General features: G+C 41.2%; 1 protein-coding gene across 7 annotated transcripts in view; it reads left to right on the forward strand.

Annotated features, from left to right (window-relative positions):
- The first annotated feature begins 2,801 nt into the window (after positions 1–2,801).
- The window catches only part of LOC143041489 (solute carrier family 45 member 3-like), a 71,106-nt gene continuing 46,803 nt past the window's right edge, over positions 2,802–27,104 (forward strand). The window contains exon 1 of one of the 7 annotated variants that reach the window (XM_076213423.1): positions 2,802–3,016. The gene's annotated coding sequence lies outside the window, so the exon portion shown is untranslated. Of the gene's footprint in view, positions 3,017–9,818; positions 9,930–10,412; positions 10,434–20,212; positions 20,384–24,016; positions 24,151–24,804; positions 24,987–27,104 lie in introns of those variants that run through there. The other 6 variants (XM_076213421.1, XM_076213427.1, XM_076213428.1 and 3 more) reach the window with 6 other exon arrangements.

The raw sequence follows: 27,104 nt of genomic DNA on the forward strand, positions 1-27,104 counted from the left end.
AAAAGCACTGATATTTGTGGCCAAGGCACAAAGACGACTAAATAAACCTCACTATATTTTACAGAAACAGAAAAACTCATTATCTTTTCATGAGAAACATCCCAAGGACCGAATTTTTGTTTTGTTTTCATGGACTCTTGATAACGGAACGGAGCGGCGTAGTGAAGTCTGCATGGGAAGGATAATTTTTGTCCTCTTGATTAGACAAGTTTCATCTGCGCATAAGACTCATCGTGCTGACTATTGTTCTGCTATCAGCAGCTGGTTCTTTAGGGTGTATTAGCCGTTGCCAGGACTAAGAAGACACCGATCTACATTTTTTTTTCGAGTTAACTTTTTCATAGATAATATGAGCTGACGCGGGTACGTCTTAACACTTTGAACTGGAATATAACCGTCAAATCCCTTTGTTGACTCCTGTTTCTTGGATATTTTTATTACTTGGTAAATACCTAGCAAGTATGTGTATATTTTACATCATAATCTGATTGAATGGCACAAATGGAATATGCTGAATCACTAACTGACTATAATGCTGTGAAACTACAACAATAATTATGTAAATTATACTGTCGTTCAAGTTCATTCATTGCCTGTTCGAGTGGAGCATCTCTTGTCATCATCCAGCATTGATGATGACAGCATTGATGATGTCCGTTAGCCCGGATATTGTTTCCTCTGTGGCGCACTATCCTGATGGAAAACTCACCATGCCCGTTCGTCATTGCTCTACAGCTCGGTGGACTAAAAAGAAAGAAGAAAAAGTGAAAATGTATGAAGTGCATTGTGAGCGACGTATCTGTGCGTTTCCAGCAAAATTTCATCTACCGCCTTGTCATCCATCCTCCATATTGTTCTCGACAAAATTCTTTGCAACCCTTTCAAAAGCTTTTCATGTCATTTTCTCCTTAGTTTGTAGAATATGGTGGAATTCGTCATTTCCTATAAGTTCAATTTGTGAGTCAACAACAACAAACCCTTTCTTTTGTTTTAACTTTACCTATCCTCAGGAAATTTTCGAGAAGTCATCCGAAAGGTTGCTCAACCTTGTCCATCGCCTCACCATAGTTCTTCACCAGGCTTAGGTCGGATGCTAAGAATATTTTAACGATAGGAGTAATATACAAGCGAACCTAACAATTGTCAGGCATTATAGCATATTGCTTAAGTGTGTATCTAAATGAATCTTAAAACTTCGAACCGTACTACATTGACTTTGGTGTATATAGATCTTGGTTTATTCCATCCATTGACTACACGGTTGGCGAAGCTGTTTCTACCCACTTCCAAAATGAATCCGCGTCCTGACAACTTGAGACATGATGTGTAAGGGCGAGAAGAAAATCTTCCCCAATTCAACAAGTCGGATATTTGCTGAACATTTTCCTGCCCTGTTTCCAACGACTGCAATCTCGTAAGCGATTGGATCTTGTCTTTTGATCCTATCATTCATTCAAATCGCACGTTTAGGTTTGAGATCGTACTTACTCTCTCGTCGTCCTTATAGACATGAAAGCTGTCACCAAAGTTGTCTCCTTGGCCCTATGTACTTAGACATTGAGGACAGGGAACAGTCGGTGCAAGGAAACGGAATGAAATGCGGGATTCACACCCGCTAGAAAGAGAGTATACAGTAAGACCCAGAAGCTTCCGATCCCACCACGAGTTTTACTCATTCACTTAGAAAACTGGAGCTAATCAAGATGATTAGGTGGCTGCTCCGCTTTCAAATGCCTAGAATTAGTCATGACATGTAATTTTAAAGGCATTTTGACCGAAGACCAGTTTATAAGTGGATACATATAGAATACACTGATGAAATGCCATGAGACATTTCATTAATATGTTCTATGGTACATCAAATGTAACGATAAATTGGGAGTGTCATATTCCTGGAAAAAACTAACACTAAAATATATTAAAAACGCGGCACGGTGAAGTTTACATAACGCCTCAAAATTACCATCATTCCCCACCCTATTCATTACGACACGGTAAATATTGAATGAATATCGCATTCAAAGGAAAAGTATTCATTGGGTTTACTACCGTCACGCTGTAAGTACTACATAATACAAGGTCAGTAATTCTTCACTCTTAATCCCATGTTCCGTTGATGTTTGTCTAATTCGTTTAATAAAGATAAGCAACAGATTAATAATCACCAGAACAAGAGAAATAGTTGACTTGTGATAGAAGTATCAGGACACCACGCCTTCTCATCAAAGTGTATTTCGTTTATTATAAGAATATATAACTGAGTATAATCACTGAAAATAAATCCTAAGACGTAATTCTCATAGGATACAACTTACTGAAATGTGGTGGATATTAGAGACAGGGATAAAGGTGGCAAAATATTTTGAAATAAGACACTCAATGACGAAAGCATTACTGGGTTAACCTTCATCACTAGAGGTACTGAAATATCGCGCGTTTGTGTAGCAAAGTGCATCTGCAATTACGCGCCATAAAAAGATTAAATTTCATATCAAGGCATCAAGAAGAATTGCAGAGCTTAACAGGTCTTGTCCCAGTATTCGGGAAATTATTGGATATCCAGGACGTTGCAAAAATGGAAATAAAGATTTGATATTTGTAGCTTCATAATTGAAAACAACCCAATGATATGAAATATATTTTACAATCACATTTAGATTTATAGAATATGAGGAAATCTCAAACGAAATTCAGTGTCATGTCTAAAGAAATACAAGGAAATTTGGCAACTCTATCAAGGAAATCCATTTTCGAGATGTGGGAACTGAGAACCCTGGTTATTCGTCCACGGCCACATGTCAGCGAGTCAGTTGCCCGACGTACTTCAACCGAACACTTGTGTAGTATAATCCATTTTTTATGTAGCATCACAGTCTGCCAGTGATGTCTCTGAGTGTTCGTCTGACTATCGCACTGGCAGTTTCCCTATTCTGACAGACATCAGTAAATGCGAGACTATCATTCCAACTAAAGAGCGGAGCAGTTGTTGAACCACTTGTCGATTTGCGGTTTCATGGTAAGTGAGATACTAATTATATTACTTGTTTGTCCAGTAGTCTATCAGTCAAGCATGACCGATCAGTGAAAGAGAAGTGTCAATCATTGCATTGTGTCCTACGAGTTACGTCTTTTCATCCTCAAATCAAAAACATATTAAGCTGAAATTCAAACAACTGAACTATTCTATAAAATTATATATCAAAAACAAAGTGTAGTCACTAGGTCAAAAACCATAGACCAAATGAAATAATGAACTTCGGTTTGAAATAAATGAACATGAAAATGTATTAATGAAATCAGTATGAACATTGAATTTAGAAAATATACATTTTATTTAAAACATTATAAACAAGGCAAGTATATTCACCTGTGCAATAAGATGTTTATGTTAACGTATCTGCATAACAGAGATGAGAACTGATTGCATGATTAATTCTTACAAGTTAGTATATTTATAATAAAACGTCACATTATAATATAGTCATCCCTTGTATGTGTGAAAATTGATTAAAGTAAAAGAAATTAAGAATCAGGGCATGGTCGTATGCAAATATACAATACTGCAAAGCAAAAAGCAGCGTTAGTTTGTCCTATTGTGATTCTGTATCTAGTCGTCTTTCTTGCTGATCTGACCACCTGCATATTCAGGCACAGCGCTGGTGTTATCAAAGCCGCTGTATCAGTGTAACACTAGACCCTGCTTCTATACTTTCTGTTGAACAATCGGCGTAATACTTCGGTACCATTCCTTATAAATACACACTAGTTTATCCACCAATTCTACCAATTCCTTTCGTGTTTGTGTGAAGCATTGGATTTCTCTGATGCCGGTTCTCGGAGTACTTTTTCTGAGTAAAACAAACCGTCGAGCTACTGTTGCATGACGTTGCATTCGTATCAATTTCATTTGCAAGTTTGGCATCAGTATTCCTCAAAATTACAATAAGTTTTCCTCAGCATACTCAATAATCTTGTCATTGTGTTTCATGAACTTCTTCACAAAGTCACATCTTGGTGTTATGGTTCATCTGAGATGTGTATTCAACCATAGTTACAAACAAGAAAGAAAAAATCGACACCGTTAGTACTGGCTTTACAGTGAATTCTGCTGCTTCAAAAGTTTTCGACTTCGCTTTAGCATTAGTGTCGGATAAAGTACTTACCACTAACCGAACCTCCTTTTCTCCTGACGGTAAGAGTATAATCTTATTTCGAGTTGTAACCGATTGCACATACTATCATAACCTCTGAAATTGTTGATGAGCGAGAGACGCGAACAGTTCGGTAGGTGGTGGTGGGAGGAGGTGGTGGTAAGACCGTTATGTCGGGATAAAGTGACGTATATTTGGCAATACTGAAGCCAGGTAACCTAAAGTCGGTTTACATTGACAATGCCAGGAAATAATGATTACACTTTTTCACGAAAGTTCAAAACACGTTATCATTAAAATGTTTATCGTGTAAAATTTATACCAATGGAATCGCAAAAAAAAAGAAAAAATAAAGAGAGAGAAACACAGGTTCTGCACTCGACAGGCTACGAGGAATTCGGTATCAACAATAAGTTTGAAGAAGCAGATGCAACATGGATTCTTCCAAAACGAACACCGGCCTCATTAAAAGATAATTTATTATGTAAAAACACGTGCATATAATCGTGGGGTTCGTTCCAGCATAAAAGAGCATAATCACTAAAATATTTCTGAAAAAAAAGCAATAAGGTTGCTTTTGGCTTACACTTTTCACGGTCAGTAGGTCAGCTAGAAAGCGCACCATCTCGAGAGTGGTGAAACTGCAGCTTCATCGCCTATGCAGGAAAGATCCTCAAATATTATCTTGTCGAGTGCAGAATCACAACCGCAATTGAAACAAGACTGTCCCCATCACTAGCAAACATTGCTAAATTACATCCATATGGTGACGTATTTATCATATTTGTTCACACCAAATCTTGTTCATTCAAAATTGAACTCGGGACTTGCAGATCTCCATCAAAACATTTTTCCTAGTTCATTCATCGTCACAACAGAATAGTACGTCTTTGTTTTGAAAAAAAAGTGTAAAGTATGTGAACTTCATGGTGCCTCTGCTTCATCTCTTCCGGGAATGACGTCAGGAAGGTGCAGAGGGGTCATCTTCCCAAGGTACGGCCGAGCGGTCCGTTTGGTTAAAGTCCGGATACACCAACCTGTAATATACGGTAAAAATGAAAATAAATACAATGCTAAAGATAATGGTAATTACAACGACGACGACCACCACAACAATGACAAGGATAACAATAACAATGATGATAATAGTGATAATGGCACTGATGAAAATTATAACATGATAGTGATGATACGATAGTGTTAACATGTGATCATTATATATATATATATATATATATTATATATATAATATAATATATATAATATATATATATATATATATATTGTGTGTGTGTGTGTGTGTGTGTGTGTGTGTGTGTGTGTGTGTGTGTGTGTGTGTGTGTGTGTGTGTGTAATTCAGATGAAGGGACTAGGAGGAAAAGTCACTGTGCAACTGAAGCGGATGTTTCTGCTGTAAACATGCTGTGTTCTGTTGCATTGCTTCTAACCCGGGTAGTAGCCAAGGTATACTGAAGGTCCTTCAAGATAGGTGATGGGAGGGAGTGGGATGGATGGGGGTAGGTGCATGCCTTGGCTGGCTACCTCTCTTATAAGAAGTTTATTAGCACACACACACACACACACACACACACACACACACACGCACACACACACACATTTATATATATATATATATTGTTTGTGTCAAATTCGTTCTGTTTTGAAGTTTGTGTGCTAATTCGTTCTGTTTTGAAGGGTCACGGTGGAGTGTTGAGTACGGTCCTCGGTTTGTAAGAAGCAAGCCGCTCTGGCGGGGGTTCGAATACCAGCAGATGAGTTTATTTCCATATATATATATACATACACCAACGGCTTTTCCTCCTTGCAAGGGAGATAACAAAAAAAAACAAAGGCATAAAATCCACTCCTACCCATTCCGTCCCTACATACTCCACTCCCATTCACCCCACCTCCCTCCCTCGTATCTTGGCTCCACCTAAATGACGGGTCATCCCTGCATCTCGCCCACTACCCTGGGTCATAGGCAATTTAGAAAGAGCACATCCACAGCAAGGCCGCTTCATTTAATCGGCGACCCCGCCCCTCCGTCCCCTCATGCAGAAAAAGAGAAGACACGAGGAAATCCCTTTGAGCTACGTCATAAATATCATTCAAACATACTCCCTCCCCCATCTTCCACCCACTCCCATCCATGCATCACAGCATCATCCATACACAACCATTCTCCACTCACCCCTATTTTCTGTCTTCTCCCTCCCTTCCTCAACAGACATTCCTCTCTTTCCTAATACCCCTTTTACCCCATCCATCCATCTCATCCTTGGTCGCCCCCTCATGTTCACTCCTTCCACACCTCTTTTACTAATCTTTACATATATATATATATATATATATATATGGAGAGAATGGGAGGGGATTATGTGGGGATGGAATGGGTGGGAGTGGATTTTATGCCTTTGTTTTTTTATTATCTCCTTTGTAAGGGAGAAAAGTCGTTGGTATATATATATATATAATATATATATATATATATATATATATATATATATATATATAATAAAAAGATGAAGAGAAGTAAAGCACAAGGTAAAGGAGGTAAAGAGGAGAGCAGATATGAAATGGGGTAAGTCTATGACAGAAAAAATTGAAAGTAATAAAAAGATGTTTTGGAAAGAAATTAAGAGAGGAAGAGGAGGCGAATCAAGTAGAGAAGAAAAGATAAAAGGTGCAGATGGAGAGATGATAATGGAAGAGAAGGCAGTAAGGGGAAGATGGGCAGAATATTTTAGGGAGTTACTAAATATGAAGGAGGATAGGGAGTGAAAGGTAGTTGCAGTGGGAAGTGCTAAACAAATGACAGTGATAGGTGAGAAAATGGAGAAGAAATAAGGAAGGATGAAGTGAAGGCAGTTGTTAAGATGATGAGAGCAGGTAAGGCACCTGGGTTGGATGGATGCCATGCAGAATGTCTAAAAAAAAAAAGGAGGCACAGTGATGGTGGACTGGCTGGTGAGGTTATTTAATGTTTGTTGGAGAGAGGGTAGAGTGCCAGAGGACTGGAGGAGTGCCTGTATAGTTCCACTCTACAAGGGAAAAGGGGACAAGTGTGAATGTAGTAGTTTCAGAGGGATTAGCTTGTTAAGTGTAGTTGGGAAGGCTTATGGGAGGATCTTGATTGAGAGGATTAGGAGAGGAACAGAGGGAGTAATTGGCGAGGAACAGTGTGGATTTAGGACAGGTAGAGGTTGCGTAGATCAGGTTTTTGTGGTAAGACATATGTGGAAAAGTTATAGGAAATGGTAAAGATGTTTTTTGGGCATTAATGGATCTGGAAAAGGCTTATGACAGGGTAGACAGGAAGGCACTGTGGGAGGTTATGCAGATATACGGGATAGGAGGAAAGCTTCTAGAAGCTGTCAAGAGTTTTTACGAGAGTAGTAGAGCATGTGTCAGGATTAGAAATGGAGAGAGTGAGTGGTTCGAGGTAAAGGTGGGACTTCGTCAGGGATGTGTTGTCACCCTGGCTGTTCAACTTATACATGGATGGGGTGGTGCGAGAGGTAAATGCAAGGGTGGTGGGTCAGGGATTGGAGATGGTTAAAGAGAATGGAGAAAAGTGGGAGGTGAGCCAGCTGTTGTTTGAGGACGACACTACGCTTATAGCAGGATCAGAGGAGGGATTGAGGTTGTTGGTGACAGAGTTTGGGAGGTTGTGTGAAAGAAGAAAGTTGAAGATAGATGTGGGTAAAAGTAAGGTGGTGAGATGTACAAGGGGTGAAAGTGGCAGTACGATGGAAGTGAGCATTAAGGGAGAGCGACTGGAAGAAGTGGATAGTTTTAGATACTTGGGTGCAAATGTGGCAGGAAAGGGTGGAATAGAGGTGGAGGTAAAATGTAGATTGAGAGAAGCGAGTAAATGCCTTGGTGGATTAAAAAGTGTAATGAGGAATAGACATCTGGGAATGGAGGCTAAGAGGAGATTGTATGAAGGAGTGATTATGCCAACAGCACTGTATGGGGCAGAAACAGGGAACATAAGAGAAGAAGAGAGAAGGAGTTTGAATATGTTTGAGATGAGGTGTCTGAGAAGTATGATGGGGGTTACTAGGCTAGATAGAGTGAGAAATGAGGAGGTAAGGAGGAGAACAGGGGTGGTAAGGGAGTTGGGAGATAGGGTGGATGAAAGAGTATTGGGATAGTTTGGACACATGGAAAGAATGAGCGAAGAAAGACTAGTAAAAGAGGTATGGAAGGCAGATGTGGGGGGAGTGAACATGAGGGGGCGACCTAGGATGAGATGGATGGATGGGGGAAAGGGGCTTTGGGGAAGAGGGGAATGTTTGTTGAGGAAGGACGGGAGAGGACAGAAGACGGGTGAATGGACAATGGTTGTACATGGATGATGTGATGGAGAGAGGGGGTCACCGTTTTAATGAAACGGCCTTGCTGTGGATGTGCTGTGTCTTGCGACACTGCTTCTGACCCAGGGCAGTGGACAAGATGGAGGGATGACCCGTCATCCAGGAGGTGCCAAGATAAGAGGAAGAGTAGAGAGTGGATGGGAATGGAGTGTATTAGGGATGGAATGGGTGGGAATGTTTTTTATGCCTGTGTTTTTGGCTACCTCCCTTGTAAGGGGAAAAAAGCCTTTGGTGTATGTATGTATAATATATATATATATATATATATATATATATATATGTATATGAATATATATGTATATATATATATATATATATATATATATATGTGTGTGTGTGTACTATATATATACATATACACATGCATGTATACACATGTACACCATATTCACGCGCGTCATATATATATATATGTATATATTATATATATATAATATATATATATATATATATATATATATATGTATGTACTTATGACGTAAGTGGAGTAGGAAACACAGGAGTCTTAGTCTGAGTTTATTACTGACTAGTTTCGCAGGTATGCATTTTTTCATTTTTTTCTTTTTTTTTAACAGCATACCTGCGAAACTAGTTACGAATAAACTCACACTTACAAGACTCGTGTGTGTTCTCCCCTACTTACGTCAACCTGTCAGAATGCCTCTATATATATATATATATATATATATATATATATATATATATATATATACATATATATATATATATATATATATATATATATAATATTGTATATAAGATTTGCATTCATTAGCATTATTATAGCCTTGTGGGGCTATGAGTATATACTATGTATTGGTAGTAACTTCCATTATGATTATTTAAGAGTTAGACATACGTCTGTAATTAATCACGGCGCTATATTACTGTATAATCTATTCATGTTTCATATTATCATTCACTTAAAGTGGAAGAAGTATTTTAAGAACGTTAGAGTGACTTGAAACTAGACGCCAAATCAACAGGAGGTAATTCAAGTGAATATTGAGCGTACAATATGATATAATTGTTCATATAATCTCTGTGGCGATGTTCCGATGGTTTGAGTACGCTAGCAGAAACATTTTATATTATGCAACTTAACATTACTGCGCTGTGAACTTTTCAGTGTTAACCATTTTTATTCGTTGACTAATATCGTCCTGTACTAAATAAATTAGCATATACAAGTACGGAGCAGAATAAACACCATATCCCTCATTCTCATTGGTGTTAGTGACCTCTTGTGATCATATGTAGTATGCGTGGTTGGTAACCCTGTATCCCGACCCCACAAACCGCAGTGTTGTTGACATTGTGGGTCGAGGAACAGTTTCTGCTGTCAAGGAGTGGTGGAGACGTCTAAGCAGCTTACGATTACTTATGGCTACTATAGGTATGTATATACATGAGTTATGGGTGTAACTCTGCATAGTACAGAGTGACATAAGTAAAACGAAGAAGGCTTTAGCTTTATTATCTTGAATCTTCAAAATATTTAGGCCATCTTATTGTTTGTATACAGGGAGTCTGAGAAGCTTATGGAATGCTGTGGAAATTGTCAAGATTCCTTTATGTAGCCGAAGCATAGTTATTGAATCTTTATGAAAGGCAATGGTTTTCATGGTGAATTCTTTCCAAATCGAGGTAGAAAGGGTGGGCATGCTTGGCATAATATTACAGTATATTCTAAATAATTTGAGAAGGGTCTAGGTATATTAATATTTGTATAATATTGTCTTTTTATTAGCTGTAAATATTTTGTTTTACAAATATATAGCCGAATTTGGGATATCACATGATATATAAACCACTTTTGTACAGGGTGCACAAAGGGAAGTACAGTCCCAGAGATGGGTAGAGTACAAGAAAATAACATTTCCCTACCAGGCATCACTAGGTAAGCAGTCACTAGGTTTCTCGAAGCACTCATGCACAGTCACATACACACATCAGGAATATTCATATTATGCAATTAGAGAATGTAGTGAGTTTTTGAAGAAGAATATGGGGTTGAGAAATATGCCCATAGGTTTGGTATGCTCTTGGCTGAAATGAATAACTTCTTTTGTAAACAACGGTATGAAAAAGACACGGGATTCAATAGCATAGATGTGTGGCGTATTCTGAGGAAAAATCATGATTCTAGTGATTCGGGTCTACACTTTGTTGAAGTAACCATTCATTTCTTAGATAAATACCTTCTGTCCACTCTTAAAATGCTTTGTAAACAATGGCAATCAAAGATTGGGGGATAACATGAAATGAGAAATTTCCACATCAAATTGAGGTTGCACGAATTATATTGTAAAGTTAGGAATTTTTTTTTCTTAAATTTGTATTGAAATGGGTGACAATCATAACTCACAGGCTATATTTGAAGAAAATTTGTTGAGATCCTTGCAAAAAAAAAAAAAAAAAAAAAAGCTGCTCGGTAATGGGTTTTTGATTTACAGTTTCAGTAGTCATAAGCATATGATAGACATGCCTTAGGCAGAAAGCTTACTATCTAGGACATTGCCATAATAAAGGCACCAAGATGTTTTTGTCTTATCAATACCTTAACATCCCTAGGTCAGAGTGTGATCAGATCATAATATCCCTGCTTTTTTCAATATAGATTTTTTTTTGTGTTTTATTTTTTCTTTTCTGCGTAGGGTTACAGAGGTTGCATTGAATCTGAATACAAGTCAGGCTCTGTTGCTGATTGAAATACTAAACCAGACCAAAGGTTAAAGGTTACCCAAACTTGATTAGGAAACCAAACCTAATCAAAGGTTTGGTTATCGACAAAACTAAATATTAGACTATATTAATGCCACCCACCTAGCACCAAAGGTTTGGTACAGAGTAACATTCCCAGCTATGATCATATTCAGAAATCCTCACTCATTCCAATGATAAACATGACAAAGTTAATTACCAACAATCTGTCATACCATTAAATGTTCAAATTACATTAGTTTGAATATACAACGGATTGTTAGTAATTCATTTTGCTGTGTTTAGCATGGGAAGGGAGGGGGAGCAAACTGAAGATTTACCATTCAGAATGTTCACAAGCAACTTGTTATAACCTAATTAAACTGCTCTTTTGCGTATATGTGCTCTTGAATTTGAATTCTTCAGTTGCTCAAAAGGCCCAAATTGTGATATATGAATATATTAAACCATTTTGGTACCACAGTCTATTTTCAGTGAGTTGGTTCACACATATGATAGGATGGAAGGATGAACAGTTATACAATTTTCCAAACAGAACAAGTTTTGATAGCTTGTTATGTGTGTAACATAATGGACCTACCATTTTTGCTCATAACAAAATCCAGAACATCAAGCCAGTTTCTGGAAAAAGTAACTCTTGGCCAGATATCCAGCTGGATATTGAATCCAGTGTACCCTTATATGCACTATATATGTATTATAAAAAAGAAAAAATAAATAAATCATGAAAATCAACTAAAAGATATGAATCTGTTTTCCTTAAAAAAGCGTAGACTCAGAGGTGACTTGATACAGGTCTTTAAGATTCTAAAGAGAATTGACGACATCAGAAATGACAAAATTTTCACACTGAATGAGAATCAGACAAGAAACAATGGTCTCAAACTGTCTGGAAATAGATTTAATTTGGAAGTGGGTAGAAACAACTTCGCCAACTGTGGAATTAATGAATGGAATAAATTTCCTGCAGAGGCAGTGCAATGTAGTTCAGTTCAAAGCTTTAAGAATCATTTAGATAAACACCTAAGCAAGATGCTGTAATGACTATCATTTATTTAATATTTGTTTTGTTATCAATTGTCTCTTTGTTTATTATTTTTTGCTTGATTCTCATTTATTATTAGTTATATGTCAATTTATTATTATTTACTCTTTACCTGTTTGTTCATTACTTAACTATACTTATGTATTTTATTTTTTATTTGTTTATTCATTTATTTATCATTATTATGATTTTTTCACATCTGACCTTTGTAATCCTTTGTATTGTGAATAAGCACATATAAATTGTCATTTTACAATGATTTAACATTAAGTAACCTTGTAGTGTTGTGATTCATCTGCCAAGTTGATCTTTACATACTTAAATGAAGAAATATTTACCTCCTCATTACAATCTATTTTGGCCTTGGTTAAGGTTGCAGGTTCAAAGAAACATTTCTAAATTTCTTTTAATGGCATATCTTGGAAGAATTAATGTTTCCTCTAAGATCACCAGAACTAGCATGGAAAAGAAAAGAACAAGCAAATTAATCAATGTTATTCTTAGAGTGGTTTATTCAGTAACTGCAAACAGACATACTGTGGGGTCATAAAGTGATCTATTGAAGACCGTGATAATCAGAGATGGGTATGCAGCAGTAAAAATCAGTTCCTTTCTAATTAAGAACAAGGACTTTCTGAATTGAAATCTTTTGGTCCTACCAGGGGATTAGTGCAAGTAGGGCATGTTTGTATGTAGATGATATTTTGATGCAGCTCAAGAAATTTCTCCCTGTCTTCTCTATTATCTGCATGAGGGGATGAGGAGGGAGGGGAGCTGTGTATATGAAGTGGCTCTACTGTGGATGTATTTTGTCTTGCAGCTTTGCTTCTGCCCCAGGCAATGGGCAGGAAACAGGGATGACCCTTGAGGAACTAAGATGAAAGGGAAACAGTGGGTGGTGGATGGGAGTGGAATGGGCAGGAGACAGGGATGACCCCTCATCATTGAGGAACTAAGATGAAAGGGAAACAGTGGGTGGTGGATAGGAGTGGAATAGGTGGGAGTGAGTGTGTGCCTTGGCTGACTACTTCCCTTATAAAGTTAGTGGTGGAGAATGTGAGTAAATCTTGTCATGTCCTCCCACCTCCCAAGTTGTGCTAGCCCTATGCCCTTGTGCTTTTGTGCTTGTCATATCTGTCCTTGAATTCAGCTATTGACAATGCTGTCACTACATAGTCTGGAAGCAAGTTCCAATGTCTAATGGTTGGACAGTGAACCAGTATCTTTTGATGTTAGCCCTCCAGTGGTCCAGTGTAGTTCATTTTAGAGTGTCCCAGAAGACCTGTGGTACTCGGTTCATAAAACTTTGTATATGGTAGGTCCTTTTTGCCATGTAATGACTTATAAACCTCAATGGCATCACCTGTCTTCCTTCACTAATCCAATGTCTGAAGTCCCAAGACCTTACAGCAGTCTTTGTATGGCAAATGTGCCAATTCATGTGCTAGATTTGTTGCACAAAGTTGTACCTGTTCTAATGTTTTTATATCCTTTATAATGTTGGATGACCAACATTGTACACCATATTTGAGAAGGACATACCAATGCTGTATAGAGACAACAATATATCCTTATTATGATATCCAAACTTTCTCTTTATCATCTCTAGTCATTCACTGTATGTACCCCCAAAATTTACTCAGTGGTCATAGCAAGTTGTATTAATGTATTTTCTTGAAAATGAACTTTGGCATTGTGCCATGATGAGCAGTGTAGACAAGCTTAGCAACCTAAGCTGACCTGATTTGACTGTGTCCTTTTTTAGGTTGTTCCATGAGTGTCAATGGGGGACTTTAGGATACTAATTAATTTTTAAGATGTGGTACTAGGATGACCCAAGATGAGAGGGAAGGGTGGTGAATTGGGTTGTAATGGATGGGAGTGGAATTGTTGCTTTTGACTTTGGCTACCTTGTAAGGGAGAAAAAAAACCTTGGTATATGTATGTACAGTATGTATAGTACTAGGGAGTGACGAAATACATTTCAAAGAACCACCTCTGAATTAAACAAAAATGCAAAGCAATAAGTTGGGAAAGCAAATGTAAGACATAACAAACCTTATGAAATTTGCTAGTCACATACATTGGAGGAAATAGACATAATAGTAGTCACAGCTATCCCTCACAGGACATGTGACTGGCAATAAAAAAAAGTATGGGGAAACAAAAAGAGAATGTAGCATTTAACAAATATGAGCCACAGATCCATGAGAGTATAATGTTATAAAGAGATTGTATGAAGGGGTGGTTGTAATGACAGCACTGTGTGACAGAATAAATGGAACATAAGAGAGGAAGAGTGTGTTTAAGATGAAATGTCTGAGAAATATAGTAGGGGTTACAAGGTTGGATAGGGTGAGAAACAAGGAGGTGAGGAGGAGAGTGGGGGTGGAAAAGCAAGTTGGGAGACAGGGTTGATGAAAAAGTATTGGGATGGTTTGGACACATGGAAAAAAGGAGTGAAGAAAGATTAGTGAAAGAAGTGTGGATGGAGTGAACAGGAGGGACCGACCGAGGATGAAATAGATGGATGGAGTGAAAGGTGGAACGAGAAAGTGGGGGATGTCTGTTGAGGAAGGAAGAGAGAAGGCAGAAGATAGGGGTGAGTGGAGAATGGTTACATTCAGATGATGCTGTGATGCATGGAAAGGAGTGGGTGGGAGATGGGAGGATAGGAAGTGGTAATGTGTGAATGATATTTTGATGCAGCCCAAAGGGATTTCTCCCCGTCCTGTTTTTTTTTTTTTTTTTCATGATGGGATGGAGAGGGTGGATCGCTTGCATTGCTCCTGATCCAGGGCCATGGGGAAGATGCAGGGATGACCCGTCATCCAGGAGGAGCCAAGATAAGTGGGAGGGAGGGAGGGGTGGTGAATGGGAGTGGAGTGGGTGGGGGAAAACCCTTGGTATATGTATGTATATATAAAAATGGAAAACACACAATACACGAATTTTAAAAGTCTAGATAAAACGAGATATGAAGACGGGACACCACGAGCATAGCTCCCCTTCCCGTAAAATACAACTAGGTAAATACACACACACAAAAAAAGATAAAATGAGATAAGATATGAAGACGAGACACCACACACACACACACACACAAGAAGGAAGTATAACCTTTGGAAAGGGAATTGTTTGTGAAAGATAATGAAATACCTAATTTGCACACGTCAGTAAAAATGTAGATGAAGAACAAAATGCAAAGCAAAAGGGAGATGGGATAATATGTATATATATATATATATATATATAATATGAGATGAATAAATTTATGAAGTAGTGAAGACAAGTTATACATAGTATTCACTGAGGAGGAGGGAGAAAGGAAGAAGCATGGACTGTGTGCATCAGTATATTGGTAGAAGTTATGGTGACCGGAACTGCAGTAAGGAAAGCTTTAGTTTCATCCTCCTCCCCCTCCCCCCACCCCCCAATGTCCTTCTCTACGCTGTCGCGCTGTAAATATTTAGTTGTATCAGGGAATTTACAATTTCGTTCAGTTGAGGGTCCGGTCCGGTCCGGCTTGAGTGACTATAATCTTGCTTGATCATGACTTTCGTTTACGTCGAGGTGCGACACCGGGCCGATGGTGATCATATGCGGTGCTGAAGGAATTGAAATATCTGTGACAGAAGTGGCCCCTGGCCTCTGCCACGGGTGGTGTGGCGGTCGGGAAGAATACACCACTGCCTCCACCACTACCGTCACCCTCACAAAACAAAGCAACCCTATACGAGTGCACCGTGACCTGCAACACCTTATACCCAGTTCTCTGGCTCGATCACCAACACCTCCGCGCGCTTGGGTCTGTGAAACGCTTTGTCTCGTTCATTGTCGATGAATTTTACATGACTCGTTTGGATAATTAATGAACGCTTGCTGCCACAGTTTAGGGCAGCAGTTTGCAAGTTACTGTTTAGATTTAATTTCTGGCATATTCATGAGTCGTTTAATGCACATGTACGCAACAAAGAAAACGCAGACCACTGCATGATGGGAGCGTAATTTAGTCGAAGAAATGCCCAGCCGAAAGATGTAGTTTCGTGTATTTTACAGTGGCTTACAATGCCATGAAGGCCGCCAGGAAACCTTTTGGTTGGAAGCTGAAAATTAACAAAATGCCCATGTAAATAAATGTCCAAAGAGGTAAACAAAACAAACGAACATAGAACTAATGTACCCGAGCGAATCTTGACTTGGGAAATTGTGTGCGCGTGGTCTCGTTCACGCCGTCGCCTCGACGGCGGGAGGTATTGTTGAAAATTTGAAAGTACTTCTGGATACTTTGGGGATTTGTTTTAACTTTCCTGCTGTAACATTTTTTTATCTGTTGTATAAACGTTTATGCTTGTAATTGTTGCCTTGCGTTCCGCAGCCTTGTACTGACATCCTTCGGCCCCTAACGTAGATCTTCTTGGGAAGGAAGGACTGTGTTGTATTAGCGTGGAACTGTTTCTTAGTCACCGGTTAGTAGTAGTAGTAGGAGGGGAACAGTCACCGGCTGTCAGCTCTTCTTATGTGAAAAGATTGAGGAAATACAATTGAATTTTATACGTTAGACCCGGTTAGGAGACCGAGTGTCAGCCCGTCAGGGCTGCATCTATAAATGGAGATGTAGTTGTTGATGGATTTGAAGACGGGTGATGGATTCGATGTTTGCAATCCAAATGAAAGTACCCGTTGTCTTTGGGGTCAGTGTATGTTTATCAGTCCAATGTTCTCTGGTGCTGTACAGAGCGAATTAATAATGTCCTCCTTATCGGCTGGCACTTGATTCTGGCTGCTGCTGCTCGACGACTTTGTTCGTCTCGTTGACACTGGCATGCACTGAGCAGAGTAGAGGCGACAGCGACCCGCTCGAGTCACCACTCGTTGCGGGTGACATTTTTTTTTCTGGCTGTCGTTATGTTTTGTTTGTCTCCTCGACTTCCTTCCCACCCCTCCCCGGTAACGAGGAGTGGTGAGGATGAGGTGACGTTTGTCTCGTCGCCTCAGTGCAGCTGCTCGAGCTGTTTGGAACTGCCTTGGCCACACACTTAGCCTCGGCTCCCGTTGACCTCAAGTTCCTCAGCTCTCGTTCTTCCCAGTGGGGCTTCCTTGCCCTTTGTATCCTGTGCTGCTGGATGTCGCCGGGTCTGACGCCGTTCCTAGGAAGGAGGGCAGGGAGCCAACATGAAGAAACACTTTTTCAGGAATGAAAAGAAGTTCTCGCAGGGGAGATGCACCTTTCGCAAGAGTAGCAGTAGTTTATCTATTTCGTTTGTTTTATTTGTTTGTTCATTTTATTGCTTATATACTTAATTATTTTTCTTTATTTTACTGGTGACTAGTAGGAGGGCGGTACGAAATACGGTTACTGCTAAGTAAAAATGTATAAAACTGTAACAGGTGTATTAACGGGGTTATCATGACACCTGTTGCCATTGCCTCACACTTGATGGATGACATCATTGGTTCCCATGAAAAGAGAGAGAGAGATGGACCTTACCTCCCCCTGACATCTTTAGATGAAAGAAAATACACCAACAGCTCGCACACCCCCTTGAGCCATAAGGCGGGTTTATAAACTCTGTATGTTTCTAGTATGCTCATTCCTTTGAGAAAGTCGTTAGACGAAACGTCAGGAATAAAAGCTTCACCTCCAGTCCATGTTTCCTTTACCGTGTCTATACAACTTGTTCACATGGATTTTCGTCTATACACCAACAGCAACAAAATCATGTTTCTTGATCTTCACGGAGCAAAGAAGAATATCGTGGTTTCCACGTTAGGATCGAGCCAGTGAAACAGTATACACGCAAATTGTTGCTATATCTCGATGATGATGATAATGATAATGGTAAGGGCGGTCATGTTGATAACGGAGTTGCAAACGAGGCGTTACCTATCTATCGACCTACTTACCAGCCCCTTGCGTGAGTTGCCGTGGAAGAACATGTTGCTCTCTCTTTTTTTTTTTTTTTTTTTTTTTTTTTTTTTTTTTTTTTGCATGATGCAAGTCTTTGCATTTGGTAACAGAGAGGCAGCGTGTGCGAATGGGTGGTGCCTTGTGGTACCAGTATTGGTCAAATGTCGAGGTGTCTGGCCGGCAGTCCCGTAACACTACTTTCTCTCCCAGAAACCTTTGAACTTGCTGTGCTTTTGCTCCCTCGAGATCCTTGCCCGCGTCGCTTGCAAAGCGCCCATCCACCTTGCTCAATCTAGCCGAGTTGTATTACTGAATGCCAACCGCGAAAGACGTTACCGTGAGGAACTGTTTGGCATACAGCATCGCGGAGCTTGTCGAGTGTTTTCGGCATCGCTTCTAATAACTACTGTGATATAAATAGTCCCGCCCAGGACCTGTCAAAGCATCTGTAGGGGCTCTTCAAACATCGGGCACTCCACCACTGTGGAGGAGGATCCTTGAGATGCGTCCGCCACCGAGGTGCACGTACAGTTCCTGCAGAGGACTGTGGAACAGTCGACGAAGATAAGGAAGAGCGTGCCTGGCTCATAGCCTGTGTCCGACATTGTATGTTATGAATGCGCGCACGTACACACATACGCGCGCGCGCGCGCGCGCGCACACACGCACACACACACACACACACACACACACACACACACACACACACACACACACACACACACACACACACACACACACACACACACACACACACACACCACCACTGTGGAAGAGGATCCTTGAGATGCGTCCGCCACCGAGGTGCACGTACAGTTCCTGCAGAGGACTGTGGAACAGTCGACGAAGATAAGGAAGAGCGTGCCTAGCTCATAGCCTGTGTCCGACATTGTATGTTATGAATGCGCGCACGTACACACACATACGCGCGCGCGCACACACGCACGCACACACACACACACACACACACACACACACACACACACACACACACACACACACACACACACACACACACACACACACACACACACACACAGAGAGCATCCTTCTCCTTATCCTCCTCATCATCCTTGCTGGAGTAATGCCGGCGACGATGACGTGTAACCGTCGTCTCTCGGTGAAAAAAAAAAACCGTTGGTGCTCTTCAGTGGCGAACCACGCAGGATTCTACACGTACATCTTGACGGAGCTTTCGTTTGGACAGCTCGTGCAGACTGCCTTTCAACTTCAGTAGATAATTGCGAGCCAGTTGACGAGAAGAGGATTGATTGAACCGAATGAAACTGGCTTGCATTAGCCGGAACCAGTAACTGCGAGGTTGTTGTTGTTGTTGTTGTTTTGGGCTAGTTTACCAGCGCTTCTATCCTTGTGGACAATCTCGCGCCGCTGTTGTGCGAGATTGTACAGGGTAGACAGTGACGTGGGATATTAATCGAAGAACGATACATAGCCGCGAAGACGTGATGATATATCTTAAGCTGAATGCAATAGGTTGGTGTTAGCTCGAATTGAATAATTGAAGTTTGCCCTGGCAGCATTTGTTGTTGCTGAGTTTTGACTCTTCCACCCTTGTTATAAGGGGGAAGTAGCCATTGGCACTACATGCTGCGCGTGGTACCGGTCTTGATGTGTGAGCTGGGGGCTTTGGATGTGTGTGTGTGTGAGGTGTAAGCTTTGACTCGACCCCTCCTCTTCATAAGGGGGAAAGGGCCCATTGGTATGTGTCTATGTTTCGTCCGTTACACTCTCGCAGGCACTGAAGAGTGAGTGGAGGGTCGAGGGTACGGGGTAGCGTGTCGGGTTGGGTGTGCTCACTCCGGCTGGGATGTAGTACACTGTGTGTACAGTGTACACTCCTACCCCATCCACCCTCGCAGTGCCGCTGCCGGGGTGAAGCACACGCAAGCAGTGCCAGACTTCAGTTGAGCGGGAGCGTTAATTGTGATGAGTCATTCCTTATGCAGTGTCTGGCACAAAGATTATTGTTGATGTTGGTATGGACTGTAGTTTACCAGCTCCTCTATACCCGTGGGCAGTCTCAGGCCATCTGAAGATACCATCGTCTTACTTGCAGACCAAAACGAGTATTTGGACTTATTCATCCGCGATTGGGTCACAGGAGAGAACAAGGGTCATATAGACATCGTAGACTCGATCACCGTCACAGGTAATGATAAGGATAATAATCATTATCTCGCTTGTGTCACTGACTAGAAACCCGCAGCCCCATGGCATCCGGCAGCGGTGGTTGCAAGTGATGCTTCTACAAGACGGACTTCAGAGAGAATGGCCTCCCTGCCATCTGTCTTCATAACCTGTCAAAATTTTCGATTCCATCTGGAAGTGCCGCCCCTATGGGCTGACACTCGATCTCCTGACAGGGTCCAGGATCTTGATCAAATTCGACTGCATTTGTTCCTCTTCATCCTCCTGCTCCTTCTGCTCCTTCTCCTCCTTCCACTTTCTCCTCCTACTCATTTTCCTCCCCTTTCCCCTCACCCTCCTCATCTGTCCACTCCTCCTCCTCCAAAACTCCTTCTCAAAATCTTTAATCCAGAGATCTATGGGAAGCCCCAAGGACCGTTGCCAGATGTCATGGGGTTGCGGATTTCTGTATAGTGGAACCCGGGGCAACAGGTGTGTCTGTGTGATTCACCATTATTTTTTGAATTACGTGGTAGATCTCCAGGCAGACAAGACCTCAGTTTATTGCCTGGTCTATCAGTAATGGTGTGACCACGCACGCGCGCGCGCCCACACACACAACCACTACTCCAGGGGTCCGAGTTCAAATCCCACCCATGGCAGAAATAATTCCAGTAGTGCTGCGAGCGGGGAGTTTGTGTGTGTGTGTGTGTCTAAGGTCACAACATACCCATAGATCAGTCATATATGAACTTTGAGCTCTCATCCAGGAGGGTAGTAACTGTACGTCACGAGTCTGACACGTGATCCAAGACCATGGTGGATCACACACAAACCACTTCTTGCCCAGCTGAGCCCGGGTGCCGGATTGCCGTACTGCCATGTGTGTGTGTGTGTGTGTGTGTAGAGGTATGTACATTTACTTTTTGATGTGCTAAGAGTGGTTCCAGTGTGTTCACAATTACAATGTACTCTGATCACCATATATGGAGCACTTGGGCCAAATATTGCCACATTTTTTTCTTTCTTTTGAGTAGGCGGAGCGAGAAACCATGTACACGAGCAAATTCGTGCCACGTGACCCAATTCGTGACTGAAATGACCTGTGCTGACCTAGCTGGGACCTGAGACCTAATCAGTGATCGTGACCGGTTAAACAGGGCATATATATTTATATATATATATATATATATATATATATATATATATATGTGTGTGTGTGTGTGTATGCATATGTGTGTGTGTATGCATATGTATATATATATGTATGTATATATATGTATGTATATATATATGATATATATGTATTTATATATATATATATATATATAATATATGTATGTATATATATGTATATGTATATATATATAATATATATATATATATATATATATATATATATATGAAACATACATGTTATGTTTGTTGTACTTACCGAGAATAAAGAAAATCTCAAATATTGAGAAAAATTCGTTCGGAAAGGGCACCGAAATATAAGGAAATACTTCGGTAACCGGGATGTGTTTATATATATATATATATATATATATATGTGTGTGTGTGTGTGTGTGTTATGAATTGATACTTTACAATGGTAGAGATTTACAATGGAGAAACGTGCTTATTACGTTTCCGATTCACACAGTTGCTATGGTATTACGCTCAGCCGCACTCGTGTATTTGTACACCACAATGGAAGGTGATTGTCTATTACTGCTTTTGGTTTGAATGACGTGATGACCTCGCTTCTGCATGGCCTTAACATGCATGTCGTCATATGTGAACAAAAGGAAAGGATATCCGGTGTTCAGGCAAATAATAAACACGTGCACACACACACACACACACACTTAGGACGGTCCGTCGGTGATCGACAACGACAGTGCTCCGGTGAAGTGTGATGCATTGAGTGAGGCTGGGTGGTGATGCTGAGGTCTTTGTCGCTGATGCCAAGGAGGTGACCGTGGAGCCCAGTTCTTGATCTACGTATTCTACCACACTCTGGGCAAGTCAGATCTGGGGTTCTTTTGGTTGAGTAGATTACCGAAGTGCTCAGCCCATTTGTTGAGTATTTGTGAGTTGTCTTTCAGGAGAACACCTTCTGACGATCTCACGGGTGTGGTGTTTCGGTTCGTAGGACTGTATAGTTTTGATGACATTCCAAAAGTCCTGGATCTGAACAACCCTGGCCTACCACTTGTCGTTCTCAGCTTTCGTTAGTCTCCGAGATTCAGCTCGTAGGGTGCTCCACTTAGCTCTGAAGGATATTGAATGAAGGTTCGAGAGCAGAACATCGTGAGCTTTGGTTTTGGTGACTAGAAGAGAGTGAATATCTTGAGAATTCTTATCGAATCAGTCACGATGACGTATCCTTGTAAAACCAAGAGGATCTTGATGGATTGCTACTCGAAGGTTGACCTATTCCTCGTTAATATCAAAGTTTGTAGTGTCGGGGTCGAGATTGAAGGTAGAGTTTTGGTGCTGCGCAAAATTCTCTCTCTCTCTCTCTATCTCTCTCTCTCTCTCTCTCTCTCTCTCTCTCTCACACACACACACACACACACACACACACACACACACACACACACACTACAGGGACACCAAAACACACCACAAGTGTACGAGTGATATCGCAATTTGACTTTGTTGCTCTCTTATCGTCCATTAGCAGTGTACTTTAATCCTCTCCAGGGTCACCTTATCCATACTGATACTGAACCGGAGAACTTGTTGATTCAGATTTGGATGATAAGAGGGCCTTCCTCGCATAAGGTGTGATGCATGAGGGCCAACAGACGCAACCGCGAACAGAAACCACGGAACATATTACAGCGGCCCACGCAACAACCGTAGACGACAACACCATATATCTTCTTTGGGTGGCCCAAGGGTCCGAAGGCCGTTGCCAAGTAGTGAACGCCAAAACAATTTATTGTTTTAAGAGAAGATTAGATAACTTTATGGATAAGGTTGACAGGTGGTGAGGAACAGGGGATCACTAAGTGTAGACCTTATATCAGTCTACTCCATTCTGCCACCTGAGGGGCGTGGGTCTGCTGCAAATGAGACTAGAGGGAATGGACACAGACTGACCACCTCGTTGGAGGTCCTGAAGAGGAGCGAAAGAACACACACACACACACACACACACACACACACGACTCGACTCGCCCGCAAAATGGTAGCGTTCGCAACCGCTGCTACAGCGGTTCGAGTTCGAATCCCGCCCAGGGTTGAAATAATTTCAGTATCGCTGCGCTGCGAGTCGTTACTCCAACTCTCGTGGGCGGGGAGTTGTGTGTGTGTGCGTATAAGGTCACAGCATTACCTATGGATCGTTCATATATGAACTCTGAACTCTTCTGGGAGGGTAATAGCTGTCGATCATGAGTCCAACACGTGATCCAAGACAGTGGTGAATCACACACACACACACACACACACACACACACACACACACACACACACACACACACACACACACACACACACACACACACACACACACACACACACACACACACACACACACACACACACACACACACACACACACACACACACACAGACAGACAGACGTGGGGTCGGGGCGGAGCGGGACGGGGCGTGCCAATGCTCGTAGAGAGCCCCACTGCCCGAGTAACCTCACTAGACAACGCTGTGCTGTGGAACCGAGCGGACGGGTAGTCGGGCAGTATTTAGAAAGTCCGAGTGTCGGTTGAAACCGCTGCGCCAAGTATTCAAGTGAATATATGAAAAAGAAGAAGAAAAAAAGAATTGTACTCGCGGGTAACCGGAAAACCGTGATTATGTTTGTGTTGGTGACGATAGTGATGTATTTTTTTATTTTTTTTTATGAAATTGAAATGACGTGTCATATTGGGTGACTTCGTTCGTATGGTTGTGAGCGACTTCGACTTGTATATATATCGTTTATCGAACAGTGCAGATTTATTGTTTACGGTGTGAGTTGAACGAGTTGTGGCTCACTTCGAGTGTACAAGTGTCTTGCTCGCCTCCTCCTCCTCCTCCTCCTCTTCCCGAAGTGGGTGGTACTTTGACTTCCGCTCAAGCTGTCGGCAGATGGCTGCTCGGTAGCGGAGTTGATGAAAGAGTCTTTCATCTCGCCACTGGTAATTTTTATTCCGGGTTCCGCGTGGCAGTGTCCTTCATTCATCTCCGGTGAACTTCCTCTTCCCCCCTCTCGAGTGAAGTAGCGAGTGCGATGGGGAGAAGTTGTTATTTTGAGAGATAAACGAAGTTCGAGAGGAAGTCTGCGAGATTGCGATTTCGGGCGTTTGACCTTCGGGTGACGCCAAAACATTGACATTTGCCTAAAAAATGTGACGCCGGCGCCTCAAAGCTCCCTGCCGTTATCTCCCTCGGCAGGGCAAGACAGCATAGCGTTGGGGCAGGACCTAAGCTCTGAAGTACATTCACGTTGTACTGAAAGGGAAAGGTAAACGGTTGACTCTGACGAAGGCGGAGGAGGAGGAGGAGAGGGCGACCGGACTGGGAATGTGGGCCACCACATCAGAACTCGCACGGAACACGAAACGTTGTGGGTTACCCTCTGCACCTTCAGGCAACAGGAAGATCAACCCGCCGTCGAGTTCTTCATCACAGTGACGTGGATTTCTTTTTTAACATGTTTACTTCTCGTTTGTTTTATTTTTCATACATATATATATATATATATATATATATATATATATATATATATATATATATATATATAGTACATTTTCATTGGTTATATATTTTTATTTGACTTGGTTTAGTTTACTTGTTTTAGTTATTTCGTTGATTTATTTTTGTTGGGACTAAAACCAGACGACTTTATTCAGGTTAGAGAAGTCTCTGGACCAAACGGGACCATACGTGTCCTTGGGGAACCCTTTTCTCTCCCGGGGAGATGAATTGAATCGGCTGGGATTAACCAGAATAAACACATCACAAATAATACACCATGTTGAAGGGAACAAACGAAAACAAAGACGCATCTGGCAGAAGATAGACGGAGGGGGAGAAATTGCATTTGTTTGTTTGTCAGGAGGGATGTCGGGTCAGGACGTTAAGACGATGTCACCCTGCGTGTCTTCACCCTAACTTCGCTAGGGTGCACCCTTGTCCTCCTCCCCTCCCCTCCCCTCTCACCAATGACCTTTAGGGGCAGGGTACCGACGCACTGTGAAGCGAGATTCAAGCGGTTTTATCAAATGCGCTGCAGTTATTCGACGCAACAAAATTCTCTGTGTGGGGCACTGTCCTAGCCTCCCGATAAGGCGGGGTGGGTGGGTTGTGACGTTAAACCATACAATATTTTTAATATCTTTTATTAATATCTAATTGTAATATGTTTATTTATTTTATTAACTTATTTTATGCTCAATTTTCGTAACTTTTACCCAAAATTTAAGTGGAAGGGTATATGCCACGGACTACCCATGAGGCAGTCTTTAGGGTGGACGTGAAGGAACATCATCTCCCCCTACATCCTTTCCCAAAGCCCTTGAAACAATCCTTATCTCCAGCCGGAGGTGCTAGGACTGGTTGCGGGAGGGTTGTGGGAGGACTTGCCACGCCATCTCATCCCTTCCCTCCCCTCCCCCAGAAGTTACCACAGAAGAGGCTTCATGACCTTTGAGGGCTTGGAAGGAGGGATAAAGTGTCAGCAGTCCTTAATTTCTGTGATCAGACTCCACCCAAAAAAAAAAAAAAAAAAAAAAAAAAATATATATATATATATATATATATATATATATATATATATATATATATATATATATATATATATATTTGTCGTGTCCCTTGATTACGAATAAATATAGATAAGTGGTAGCTGTGGCCAAGGTGGTTAGATTAACAAGGAACACGAACAAACGTATGTACATGTAATTATCACTCACTTTGGTGGTTAATGAGACTAATGTTTCCTAAATATGTGACTTTTATTTTTATGTTATTGATTCAAATTCAAAATAGATAGTGAATGACAGTGTGGGTGTGCAGGTGTGGGAGGCACTAAATGACTTAATCACTACGGACCTTATATGAACATCTGGTTTGAGTTCCAACTGTGACCGCTAATCGTTGAACGTACTCAACGAATCACTTGTACTTAGCTCTCGGATTTAACACACTCTTCTTGAACCGATAGAACTGAACTTGACTCTGTGGTAATAGCTTAGAAAACTGACTTGGCTTAAACTTTTGAGAGCTTTGACATTTAAACCCTTTACTTTAAACTGAATAATTTTGAGTGTCAGAGTAGACTGAAATTTACTCTGTTGCAGGCCAGGAGGAAACCTCTGGATGAAATAAGTTCCTACAACTAATTTTGATTGGCAACGATTCTGTATACTACAAATGGCCAATGGGAACACATGCCCTTTCGTAAACATCCTTGCCTCCTCAGACAGGGCCCGGTTCATTCGGGGGTCAGAGGAGGTCACGAGTCCATTACGGAAAGGCGACCTCAGCAAGACAGAAATGGTGGTTATGGCTCGAGAAGGGGCCCCGCGCGCGATACGATGACGAAAACTAGTATCACTGTCTAGTATCAACTAATATCAACCAGTGGTGATGTTGGCGTCGTCAAACCAATCATCACATATTTCAGAAACCACTGGGAAATGACAAATACTGTTACCGAACGTTTTCATCTAATTAAGACATCTTCAAACGTTCGGTAACCATATTTTTCATTTCTCAGTGGTTCCGTAAAAATACTTTATCACGTG

This window comes from Oratosquilla oratoria, chromosome 31, assembly GCF_046742065.1.
Source record: "Oratosquilla oratoria isolate Oo_2021 chromosome 31, ASM4674206v1, whole genome shotgun sequence".
Taxonomy (NCBI): domain Eukaryota; kingdom Metazoa; phylum Arthropoda; class Malacostraca; order Stomatopoda; family Squillidae; genus Oratosquilla; species Oratosquilla oratoria.